Source organism: Lepidochelys kempii, chromosome 13, assembly GCF_965140265.1.
Source record: "Lepidochelys kempii isolate rLepKem1 chromosome 13, rLepKem1.hap2, whole genome shotgun sequence".
Lineage (NCBI taxonomy): Eukaryota > Metazoa > Chordata > Testudines > Cheloniidae > Lepidochelys > Lepidochelys kempii.
The window spans coordinates 20,871,320-20,883,400 of NC_133268.1; the positions used below are offsets into that span (position 1 = coordinate 20,871,320).

Genomic DNA, 12,081 nt, shown 5'->3' on the forward strand with positions numbered 1-12,081 from the left:
TAAGAGTGGCCAGGAATGAGCAGTCCAGTTGTCAGTTTAGCAGAGTGTCTTTTCTGTCAGTGGTCAGTACCAGATGCCTTAGAGAAAGGTGCAAGAAACGGCGAAGTGGCAAATATGTAGTAGCCTGTCCATAGGAGAAGCCCCTTCTGCTAGAGGTTGCCTTAGGGGCTTAGATCCCTTCCAAACTTTTGTGTTGTTGTTGCTTTCAATCCTGGAACTGTGGATATTTTCTTTATCCATACAAAATGTCCAAACCTCCCATAGACAACAGTGGGGCAGGATCGTACCTTTAACTAGCAAGTTTTAATGTATGAGTTGGTCTGGACACAGTGATTGATTTGTGAAAGTCCTAGAAATGGCGTCCACACAAAGGTCTCATAGCCAGTAAAGAGAAAAGGAGTACTTGTGGCACCTTAGAGACTAACCAATTTATATAAGCTATTACCAACAGGAGAGTGGGGTGGGGGGGAGAGAAAACCTTTTGTAGTGATAAACACCCATTTTTTTCATGGTCTGTGTGTATAAAAACATCTTCTGTATTTTTCACAGTATGCATCCGATGAAGTGAGCTGTAGCTCACGAAAGCTTATGCTCAAATAAATTGGTTAGTCTCTAAGGTGCCACAAGTACTTCTTTTCTTTTTGCGAATACAGACTAACACGGCTGTTACTCTGAAGCCAGTAAAGATGTTACTTCAGCAAACAAAAACACAAACCGTAGAAAATCTACTCCATAGCAGGAAAACACAGGGTGGAAAACAGAGCCAGGGACAGATAGTTCAGAAGGGCTGGGGGCTTTCCCTTCTTTGGCCCACCTCTAGCTAAATTGATAATCTGATGCGTAATAGAGGTCAGAGCTGACCTCTATCTACCAGGCCAGTTCAGGAAAGGCTGCTGGGTGAGTGAGCCAGAGGGCTGGATTAGCCTCACCGCTGTGGCTGCTGCTTCCGCATTGCTGCTGTCTGAAGTGAGGGGAAAGAAAACACAGCAGCAATGGGCTCCATGTAAGTGACACCCTCCCCCTCTCTGTGGCCAGTCACAGGGAATTCCCAGCCAGGGTAGGAAGGTTTGGATGTGAAAGGGATTTCCCAAGCACTTTATCAAGGGGCTCCCTCCTAGAAGAGATAAGCAGGCATTTAAAACCACAGAGAGAGGCAGCAGGGGAAGCCTGGCAAAGCACTGTGTTTCCTGTCTCTCCTCAGCTGGCTTCGCAGGGGCTCTGATTTCCTTCAGTGGATCAACAAAGAGTTCCAGAGGCTTTTGAAAGAGGTGACTCAGCACATAATAGGAGGGGGGAAAGAATGAATGTGCTCAGAGTTGTTAAAATTCCCATGCAGTGAAAGTGAAACCAACCAGAGCACAGGTAGTTTGTTCAAAGGTGGTTGTAATTTCTAAAGGCTTGTCATGCCATGACCTTCAGTCACATACTTTGGATCAGCAAAACCACTTGAGTTAGCACAGTGGGGGAGTTTATTACTATTATTTATTTTCTATTCCTGGGAAAGGTCAAGTCAGACTGGAATAGTGAGAGGAGGAGAAGGATCTGCCAAGGAAATACGTATTTAAGAGATATGCAAATAAAATAGGATCCAGTATTGCCAACTCCAATTGTTGAAAAATCATGAGCCAGGTCCCCCCAAATCTTTATTGTTTTAAAAAACAATAAAATGGGGGGGGGTTGCCTTCTGGCTTGTCAATGGTACGGTTCATGCTATTCTTCACAAACACAAGAACTAGAAATGTACTTTCTTTTAAATAAAATCTTTATTCACTTGACTCTGGGAGCCAGGGGTTAAAAACAAATAAAAACACCCCCAAACCAAACTAAAATAAAAAAACAACCCACAACACCAAGATGCACCATAAAATCAGGAAAGTTGGCAACAACGCTGATCGGATGTTCCAAACAGACCGAAGTGGCTGAAAGGACAGTGTGTTCATAATATTTTTCTCATTTGCCTAAGGACACCCAAATCAAATTCTACTCTTGGCTACAGCGGTGTACATCGTAGGAACTCCACAGATTTATACAGTTATGCCATATGTACACCAGCGTAACTGAGAACAGAATCTGACCCATTAGGTTTGTGAAAAGAAAAACAGGTGTCTCATTTGCTCTGTATTCAGCTATAGAATCCCTTATCCTTAGTACTAAACTGGCATCTAGTTCCAGGGATGTTTTATTATAATTTAAAACAAACAAAGCTTTATAAAAAAGTGTGTGCCACAGTTTTATAATTTTTTATTTACATTTTAAAGTATGCTCAGTATTAATTATTATTGTTATTTATACTAAATGTATGGTAGGTGCTTTACAAGCACTTCTAATGACAGCTCCCAGCTCCAAAGACCTTACAGTCTTAGGACACAACCCACAAATTGCCCCATGGGAGCAGTCCCCTGCACCCAAGCCCTTTATCCAGGCGTTCCCTTCTAGGAGTGAGAAGCAGGCTAATGTGCCTCTGTTTTCCAGCAGTGAGGCTGACAGTGAGACTCAATCCCTAAGACAGAAGCTGCATTTTCTATTTTGCTGTTCTGTTCTTTCCTCTTGTGTGTTTGTCTCATTTTGTCTTCTAGGAAATGGGCCTGGACTTTAGAAACAACAGCACCCTAGACGTCTCCAGCCCATCTCAACTAACTTCTTATCTCCCCAAAAAGAACAATTAAGACTCTCTTAGATGATATTAATGATGGTAAGCAAAGGGAGTTTTCCTTCTAAAACCGCCCTGCAGCTAAAGAAATGTTAAAATAAAAGCCTCTTAAAATATGTTACATTTCAGGTGCTTTCACTGGTTTGCCTTCCCCCCCCTTGTATCTTTAATAAAGGGCTAAAAGGATTTTGAATGGTGTGTTTGCCATGGTGGTAAAGCAGGCTGAGGTCTACTGTATAGCAAACCCTGAGCCTCTAATGTTGAACAGTTCCAGGGTCCAGAGCCTTTAACTCCTTGGGCCCATTTATTCCATCTAAATTAATACAACAGAGCCCCTTGGACTGCACTGAGCTTCCTTGTTGCACACAGAGCAGCTTGCTAGAGGCCTGATCCTGCAAAGTTACACTCGTGCATAACTTTACTCATATGGGTAGTCAGTCCCATTCAAGCCAATGAGGCTACTCTCATAAGTAAAGTTACCCAGAGGTACCGTTGTGGCAACTAGGCCCCAGGTCTGGGCCAGGACCCACTGTGCTAGGATGACACCCTAGTCCCACTAAAATCAATGAGAATTTTGCCATTGCCTTCAATGGGGCTGGGATTCATCCTAAAGCTTGAATCCTGCAGTGGGGTCGGCACAGGAAGACCCCTGTTTTTGTAGAGACCTGTCAACTCCCATTGGGCTTAGCATGAGATCAATGGGTCACCCACACAGATCTGAATGCAGGCTCAGGTTCTACAATTATTTCAAAAGCAGTAGGGTGCACACAGCATTGTACAGACCATGAAGAGCTAATATAGTCCTCATCTTGGAGTTTTTACAGATTCAGGATTCTCTCCTGAAAGTGATCTGTGTTTGAACCTCCCAGTGACTGAGCTGTTAACAAATGTATATTTAAAAATAAAATACAATAAAATAGGAAAGAAGCAAGGGTTAACATTTTCCCCCACTCCAGAACAAGAAGCTAGGATTAAAAAACAGTTTGATGTGGAGCTAGGAACCAATAAAAAGTGGGAATTAGATGTGGAATCAAATATAATTTTAAGCAAGTATTGTAACCCTTTCCCCATTCCCCTGTGTCTGTAAATTGTCTTGGTTGGGGCCTGACCCTGCTTCACCGAGGTCAATGCTATTGATTTCAAGGGAAGCCGGATCAGGGCTTAAGATGCTCTGCTTTTCAGGACAGGGACTTGCACTTTTATATTTCTGTTAACCCGCTGCACATGTTAGGGTGCTATAGAAATAAACTCTCCACTTGTATAATCAGGTGAATGCTAAACAGATCCTGTTGGAAAGCCACCCTGAAATGGAACAGCATAGGTGCAGAAAGTCCATTGGTATCATTTTTGTTTGAGACACACTCACATACATGAAGCAGGGTATGTTATTTTGGTCTGAAATGGGGTAGGGCTTATGGTAGGGTGCCAAATAAAAGATATTCAGTAGTTAAAAGCATGTTATATTGTTCCAGTGAGTTAGTCGCATTTCAGGATGGAAGGGATCCCAAGAGGCCCCGATCATGCACACAATTATGCATGTAAGAAATTTTACTCACTCTTATAGTCCGATAGCGGGACCTCTCATGTGGGTGTTTGCAGGATCAGGCCATTAGCTGAGTGGGTCTTAAGTTCAAGTCCACAGGTAACCAGCAGGCTGTAGAGTTCATTCTGGTGATTTGCAGAACATAATTTGAGAACCAAACAGTTGGGCGGATGGGGGAGAAGGAGGGTCCATGAGACGATTTTAATCTTACAAAGCAGACCACAGAATGGGCAGGTACAGCCCAGTGCCCCACCCTGCACAGGGTTATGCCCACGGGTACCATGACACCTGTGCAGCGTCCCGCTGCCCTGTGCCCAGCTGCAACTCTCGGCAGCATGAGGAGGACCCTGTTCTTCAGTCAGGTTCTTATGCCGCCCCCACCCTGGGGACGCCCCCGGGGCCCCGTTCTCTCTGCGCCCTCAGGGCCTTTATGTGGGGGTTGGGCCCTGCTGTACTTTTTGGAGCTGTGCCGGCGCTAGGGCCAAATCCTTCACCTCACACAAGACGTCCCAGTGAAGCCAAGGGCCCCACGCCAGCCCCAGCAAGGCACGAGGAGGCGGAGCAAGAAGTGGCCCTCGGCTCCCCCTGGGCGCTGCTCGCCGCCGCCGGCCCTCACAGCAGCGGGTGCAGGGGCAGTGCCTGTGGGGCAGTGCCCGTGGGGCGCTGCAGGGAGCAGGGCTCACCCCACGCCCTGTGGGGCGCTGCGCTGGCCAGGCCTGGGAGGAGTGGGGGAGCGGGAGGGGGGCAGTGGAGGGGAGAAGAAAAGGGGGAAGGAGAAGGGCAGGGAGCGGGGGAAGAGGGGGGGGCACGTAAAAAAACCAGAGATGTAGGGACCCTGCCCCGACGCCACAGGAGCTGCGCATGCGCTCGAGGCAGGACCGACTCCGATTCGATTACGTCACCCTTCACCGCCGAATGTTACCCATTTCGCGCTGATCCTCGTGTGTGTTGCGCCCGCCCGCCCCGCGCTTCTCCGCCCGCCCGAGTAAACCCCGTCCTCCGTGCATATTGATGTTGCTGGGCCCGCCCCCTATCCTCCTCCCCCGCTTAGACTGGTGCTGGAGCGTCCGCCCGGCAGCTCCGCTGGGTGTCCCGTCCGCCCCCGCCCGCCCCGCGGGCACAGCCCGGGCCTCCGCCGCCGGGAGCGCTGCCCGCTGCTGCCACTCGCACCGAGCCAGCGGGCAGGGGAGCCGCTGGAGGTGAGTCCCGAGCGGCTCGGCCCGTCTGCACTGGGGCGGGGCCACCGGGGGTCCCCTGCTCCTGCCCCCCCATCCATCCTGCCCCCCTTCCCGGCTCCTGCCCCCCGATCCACCCCACCCCTCTGCCCTCCTTCCCGGCTCCTGCCCCCCCGATCCACCGCCCGGCTCCTGCCCCACCGCCACCCGACCCACCCTCCTTCCCGGCTCCTGCCCCCCGATCCACCCCACCCCTCTGCCCTCCTTCCCGGCTCCTGTCCCCCGATCCACCCCACCCCTCTGCCCTCCTTCCCGGCTCCTGTCCCCCGATCCACCCCACCCCTCTGCCCTCCTTCCCGGCTCCCGCGCCCCCGATCCACCCCACCCCTCTGCCCTCCTTCCCGGCTCCTGCCCCCCGATCCACCCCACCCCTCTGCCCTCCTTCCCGGCTCCTGCCCCCCGATCCACCGCCCGGCTCCTGCCCCACCGCCACCCGACCCACCCTCCTTCCCGGCTCCTGCCCCCCGATCCACCCCACCCCTCTGCCCTCCTTCCCGGCTCCTGCCCCCCGATCCACCCCACCCCTCTGCCCTCCTTCCCGGCTCCTGTCCCCCGATCCACCCCACCCCTCTGCCCTCCTTCCCGGCTCCCGCGCCCCCGATCCACCCCACCCCTCTGCCCTCCTTCCCGGCTCCTGCCCCCCGATCCACCCCACCCCTCTGCCCTCCTTCCCGGCTCCTGTCCCCCGATCCACCCCACCCCTCTGCCCTCCTTCCCGGCTCCTGCCCCCCGATCCACCCCACCCCTCTGCCCTCCTTCCCGGCTCCTGTCCCCCGATCCACCCCACCCCTCTGCCCTCCTTCCCGGCTCCTGCCCCCCGATCCACCCCACCCCTCTGCCCTCCTTCCCGGCTCCTGCGCCCCCGATCCACCCTCCCACCTTGCCCCCTGATCCACCGCCCGGCTCCTGCCCCACCGCCACCCGACCCACCCTCCTTCCCGGCTCCTGCCCTCCGATTCACCCCATCCCCTGCCCTCCTCACGGCTCCTCCTGCCCCCATCCCCTGGCTATTGCCTTCGTCACACCCCTACCCCCAGCTCCTGCCCCCATCTCATCTCTCACCTGCCCCCCCCCCATCACCTGGCCTGGGGACTGCCCCGTCCCTTCTGCGCCGCTTTTTGCTCACCCCCCCGCCCAATCTTTTCCCCAGCTGACCATCCCCTGGCTACTCCCCTCTTTGCCACCAACCGTCTTCGCTTTCCTGCCTTTGCTCGCTCCCTCCCTTTTCTTTCACTCTCCTTTCAGTAGGAGTTCCCATCCTCCGTGGAGAGCCCCAGGCACTTGGGGGAAGGGAAGGGTGCCCAGATGATCTCCTGGGGGCTGCCCAGGCACCTCCGTGCTGCTCCCCCCTGCTGTGGTCTAGCTCCCGGAAGGGGATGGTGAAAGTGCGGGGGTGGAGAGGAATAAAAGAGGCTTTGGATGTTTACAAACAAGTGTGTATTTGCTTGACATTGGCAGGCGATTTGCATGGCTGAGGCCCAAGAAGGGGGTAGGGGCTGGCATGTGGGTGTATTGGGGAAGAGCAGCATGATACTGGTAAGGTTGGGAACAGGGCTGGCATAGGGGTGTAGTGGGCTTTGGTGTATCCATGCAGTGTTCTTCCTTCACCCCTGCCTGTCTCAGCCTAGCATCAGTCCAGAACATCAGTTTTGTAAACTGGTGCTGGCTTTAATCAGATGATTGACTATATGAAAATGCCAGTCTATTAACAAAATACATCCATGGTACTTCTACCTTAGCCCTTCCCAGCACTCTGAGCAACTGAGTTGTTTTGAGGTTGTGTTTTTTCCCCAGTGTCCATTTGTGTCTACTTCTAGATTGCTTCAGGACCTACAAATAGAACCAGGGTTGGGGAGCAAAGCATAGCTATCCCTGATCTGGTCATGGCATACAGTTTGTAGCATGGATGGAGTTATTGAGGTGTAGACTCTTTGATGCTGCTGTGATCCCATGCAATTAGCCTTGGAATACCTCTTTGTGAGAGAGATGTTATCCCCCTTTTTCAGGTAGGAAAACAGAGGTGCTGAGGCAGATTTTCAAAGGTATTTTGGTGTCTAAAGATACAAGCAGTCTTCTAGTGAGATTTTCAGAAGCCTACAACTCCCCTACAAATCCATCTTTAGATATCTATATACCTTCAGAAATCTGGCCCAAAGTAACTTGCCCATTGTCACACAAGAAATCTGTGGCAGAGACAGGATTAGAAGAACCCAGATCTTCCCTGCTGAGCCCTAACCACAGGACCATTTCTTTCTTGGAATGTTGTTTCCTAGCCAATCTAATCCCCTGGATTATTAGGTTAAAGTCCTGTCTGTGCTACCAACTGGAGCCAACTAGTAATTGGGTCCTCTGAGTTAGTCACATTTGTAGTGTGTGTCTAGTGAGTTGCTGGGGGCTTCAAGCCTCCTCCCGCCAGGCAGCTGGCTGTAGAGGATACCGGGCATCCAATGCATTTGAGTAAATCAGGTGTGGAGCCTGGATGGAAAGTGTGGAGGGTTGGGGTCTTGCATCACTTTTCTTTGGCTGGTTAACATTTCTGAGAAGTGACTGTACAGATTTACGCTGGCCTTTTAAAACACACACTGCAGTTCTGAGCATGGGAGGGGCTGTTGTGTAGTTTGCTTGAAGTTTTTCAACAAGCTCTTTACAGTGAGGTTTTCCATTTCTAATCCCAGCTGGAAAAAAGATGTCTGTGTTTTAGCTCCTCTTTCTCTCTCATTTCTGCCACTGCAGGATTATTGCCGTAGTTCAGGGTTGTTACAACACCAAGTAAACTTTCTCCCTGACCACCTCCTATTTCCACACAATCCCAAACCAAAGATCATAGTGTCCTAAGAAACTTTGATGGGCTATTCTCCATGGATATAAAAGAGCCAAAAGTTTACCTCACTAGCTGGAACATCTTAGTCTCAATTAATTTGTTTTTAAAAAGACATGGAGGAGGAAAAATTCAGAGCCACCACTGACAGAAGCAAAGGAATTAAAGAGAACACTGTATTTACCATAGAAGAGAACTGCAATTTAATAACTATATTAACTAGGTTGGATCTGTGACGTGGATATATTGTGCAACATTTGATGTGTAGCTCAGGAGGGGAAGACAGAAACTTTCAGTCTGTTCTAAATGCACGTTGTGCCACTTTATCATTATACGGCTATATTGACACCCATGCTGCCTTGGAATCCTGATCCACCTCTGTGGGTAGGAGCAAAGTGGGTGTTGCTATTGCATTTTTGTTTCAGTACTGTTTACTCTGTTGCAAAAATAAATCAGCACGTACCTCTCCAGTTCTTAGCCTCAGCCGCACAGGTTACATCATTTGCAAACTGGAGGCCAGATCCTGAGAGGTCATGAACACCCTGTAACTCCTGCTATATTCAATGAGAGCTAGGGACGTTGTCCCCTTTCTCTGGGCATCAGGTTATTATTTCCCATTCCAATACAACTGGGACCATAGATTCTTGCTTTAAAGTTTAGATGCAGCCTGGTGGATATGGAAATAAACAGCTATGCAGAGTCTGTGGAACTTATGCAAGCAGTGGGCAGGAGCTGGAATAATGTTTCCCATGTTTCTTACTGTCATTCTAATTTTTCAGCTGTTCAAAATCATACACACAAACTTATGGTTTTTATGGTGGGTGGTTTTGTTTTTTTTTGGAAACTCAATTTCCTCAAGCATTTCACTTAGCCTTTGTTTTCCACCTCTGTGTATTTTTCCCTTAACCCCTTTCCCCACCACCCCCATCTTTAGGATCTGATTTTGCAACCCTTCTGCATGTGAAATATCACCAAGGGACTATTCATGAGAATAAGGATGCAGGAGCAGGACCTTAGTATGTCTGTAACATTATCTTCCTTCTCTTGCTCCCACAGTGTGCCATCATGGGCTGCTTGGGCTAGCAGTAGTGTAAGGGCTGATGCCTGGGCCGTCCCTGAGGGCCGTTCAGCTTCCCCTGCTGGTCTGACAGAGCTTTCCTTTGGCCAGGTGTAAGGCCTGCAGTATATTCTTCTTTTGCCAGGCTGAGGGGTGGTCTGGGTGGGTATGTTAGCATTTTTCCCAAAATAACCTGTTTTTTCATTTAACCAAAAAAACAAAAGACATCTCTCACCTTTGTTTGATCATCATTATTATTTGATCATCATGTGATGTAGCTCGAGTATACATAAGGCAGTGACTTGAGAGGGGCTAGTGATTACAAAATGAGAGTAAAGCTACAGTGGCTTGTTTGTCACCAGTTCCTCAAGGTGTAATTATAGTTTTGGTTTGTTTTCATCTAGCCTATATTTTATATACATACATACATACATACAAACACACACACAGAAAACCTTGGCTTCTTTGCTCTCCTCTCAGCTTTGAGCTGCATATTATCTGTTGATCTCCCTCCTTAAACGTATTCCTGGTCACTTGACTTGCTGCCCTCCTCCCTATATTCCACCAAAATTCTTAAGTGTAATTTTAGAAACTGTTTACATTCCTCAAAGTACCTTTTGATGTATGTATTATGCTTTCCCAATGTCTCTTACTTGCCTCATTGTTGTTAAACAATATCCCACAAGCTATATACAGGCTTCTTATGTATTTTAGCATTTGCTTGAAAGCACTCGATAGTGTTAAGGTTGCAAATGTTTCCATTATTGCTTCATCCATGTAGTTGCACTCAACTTCCCAAAAGTTTCATCTGTGGGTATAAAATTTTTTTCATGTTTGAGCTCTCTGCAAAGATGAATGTTTTGGGGAAAATTTGGGGAAAAGCCTTCCAGCTACCTTTGAGTGGAGAGTGTGCGTGGGGGATTTTAAGAAGTTCTAATCATATATTTTTGGACAGGGCTACATCTGAGATGGCTGAAGTTTAACTGGTGGAACTTGGCATATAAATATAGTCCTTAATATAGAGCAGTGTCTGAGGGAGGATAGTTTTGATTTAAGTAATGAGCATTAGAAAATTCACTGAGACTAGAGGGCAGAAGTCACTTAAAGGAGGTGGCTCTGACTGGGAAGTAAGTACCTCCCCCATCTCTCTTAGCCCTTTTCTTTCTGCTTGAGGAATACTCAGATCAGTCCCTGATTGACTTGCTCCATTAGATACAAGGGCTCAGTCTACTCACAGCTGATTTCAGACTGTTAGAGGGACACCCAGGGTCACGTTATAAACAGCCACATACATATTCTGCTCTGTAACACTTTAAGACCAATAGAAATACTTCCAGGAAACTTTTAAAATCCTCTCCAGTAGAAAGTGCTTTGAACAAAACAATCCTCTGTGTTTGCAATCCCAACATTGTGCTAACGCTTGAATGGGAAACTGACTACGTAGCATTTTCTTCTACTGTTTTCCTTGTCAAGCATATTGTTTAATACTGTTTGCTGGTATGCATACTATATAATGCTAATAATTTTTATATCAAATATACAGCATGTGCAATGTAAGTGAATTGCTAATGCTATAGGAACCTCAACTCTCATTGCAGGCTTTTTATTCTAATTGGATAACGTTAAAGTTTCCTGAACATAGTATTTTTGCATTTGTTTATATAGTACAAAGAAGCAATTGAAATGCAAGTCTGTAACTTGATCCAGAATCGTGTAAGGTTTTCATGAACCATTATGATGGAACTGCAGCCCCATAATTCAGAGGTTTTAAAATAATTTTTAAGGCTGTTGACAGATTTCCCCCCCCCTCTCCTGGGGAGGTAATGGGTCATCTTCATTGCTCCAGCTGTGAAGTGTTATCAGCGTTTTTAAGGTTGAGTGGCACCATCCACACAGTTTGAAAGGGACTAGCTCTAAATATAATTTTTAATGCATAATTATGATATCACTTGTTAATTCACAGAATATAGGTGGGATTTTTTCCCCCTCATAAATTAAGTGGTTTTTTTTTGCTGGATTTGCAAAATGTTGGTCTCTAATCTGTGTCTGTGTACATATGCATGCATGCATGCAATACCTGCAAAAGGGCTACTGGGCCCTAAAAAGCTCCTGTGCTCACTAGTGGTCTGCAGCAAAGCATACTCTCCCCAGGTGCATTCCCTCATGGTTGGGTGTGGCAGCTCTCCTCCTCCTTTGGTACCCACTTTAGACAGCCACTTTGGCCCTGCAGTACTCTGTGGCTTCCAGTCACCTGGACCTCCAGCCAGGTCACTTTTAGTCCTACCCCTTTTAGCAAAGACAATAGCTTGGCATCATTGCACCAGATCCTCAGCCCAACTTTGGCCTTTATGGGCCTTCCAGCCAGCGGCTCTAGTGCAGGGGTAGGCAACCTATGGCTTGCGTGCCGATTTTCAGTGGCACTCTCTCTGCCTGGGTCCCAGCCACCAGCCTGGGGGAAACTCTGCATTTTAATTTAATTTTAAATGAAGCTTCTTAAACATTTTTAAAACCTTATTTACTTTACATACAACAATAGCTATATATTCTAGGCTTATAGAGAAAGACTTTCTAAAAACATTAATGTGATACTGGCACACGAAGCCTTAAATCAGAGTGAATAAATGAAGTCTCAGCACACCACTTCTGAAAGGTTGCCGACCCCTACTGTAATGTCTTCACACCACTACCTTAGGTGGGCCACTAGGGGAACCCAAACCTGTATTCTACTCTGGGTTCCCACCAGGGACCCTGTAAGGTCTGTTCATTCAGGCCCTCTGC

General features: G+C 48.3%; 2 protein-coding genes across 12 annotated transcripts in view; one reads left to right on the forward strand and one right to left on the reverse strand.

Annotated features, from left to right (window-relative positions):
- LPIN3 (lipin 3) overlaps window positions 1–12,081 on the reverse strand; it is a 55,930-nt gene that overhangs the window by 43,687 nt on the left and 162 nt on the right. For 4 of the 9 annotated variants that reach the window (XR_012154699.1, XM_073309713.1, XM_073309719.1 and 1 more), the window contains exon 1: window positions 4,207–5,109. The gene's annotated coding sequence lies outside the window, so the exon portion shown is untranslated. The other 5 variants (XM_073309716.1, XM_073309715.1, XM_073309717.1 and 2 more) reach the window with 5 other exon arrangements.
- ZHX3 (zinc fingers and homeoboxes 3) overlaps window positions 2,644–12,081 on the forward strand; it is a 70,734-nt gene continuing 61,296 nt past the window's right edge. For 2 of the 3 annotated variants that reach the window (XM_073309706.1, XM_073309711.1), the window contains exon 1: window positions 5,226–5,392. The gene's annotated coding sequence lies outside the window, so the exon portion shown is untranslated. Of the gene's footprint in view, window positions 2,693–5,225; window positions 5,393–12,081 lie in introns of those variants that run through there. The other variant, XM_073309710.1, reaches the window with a different exon arrangement.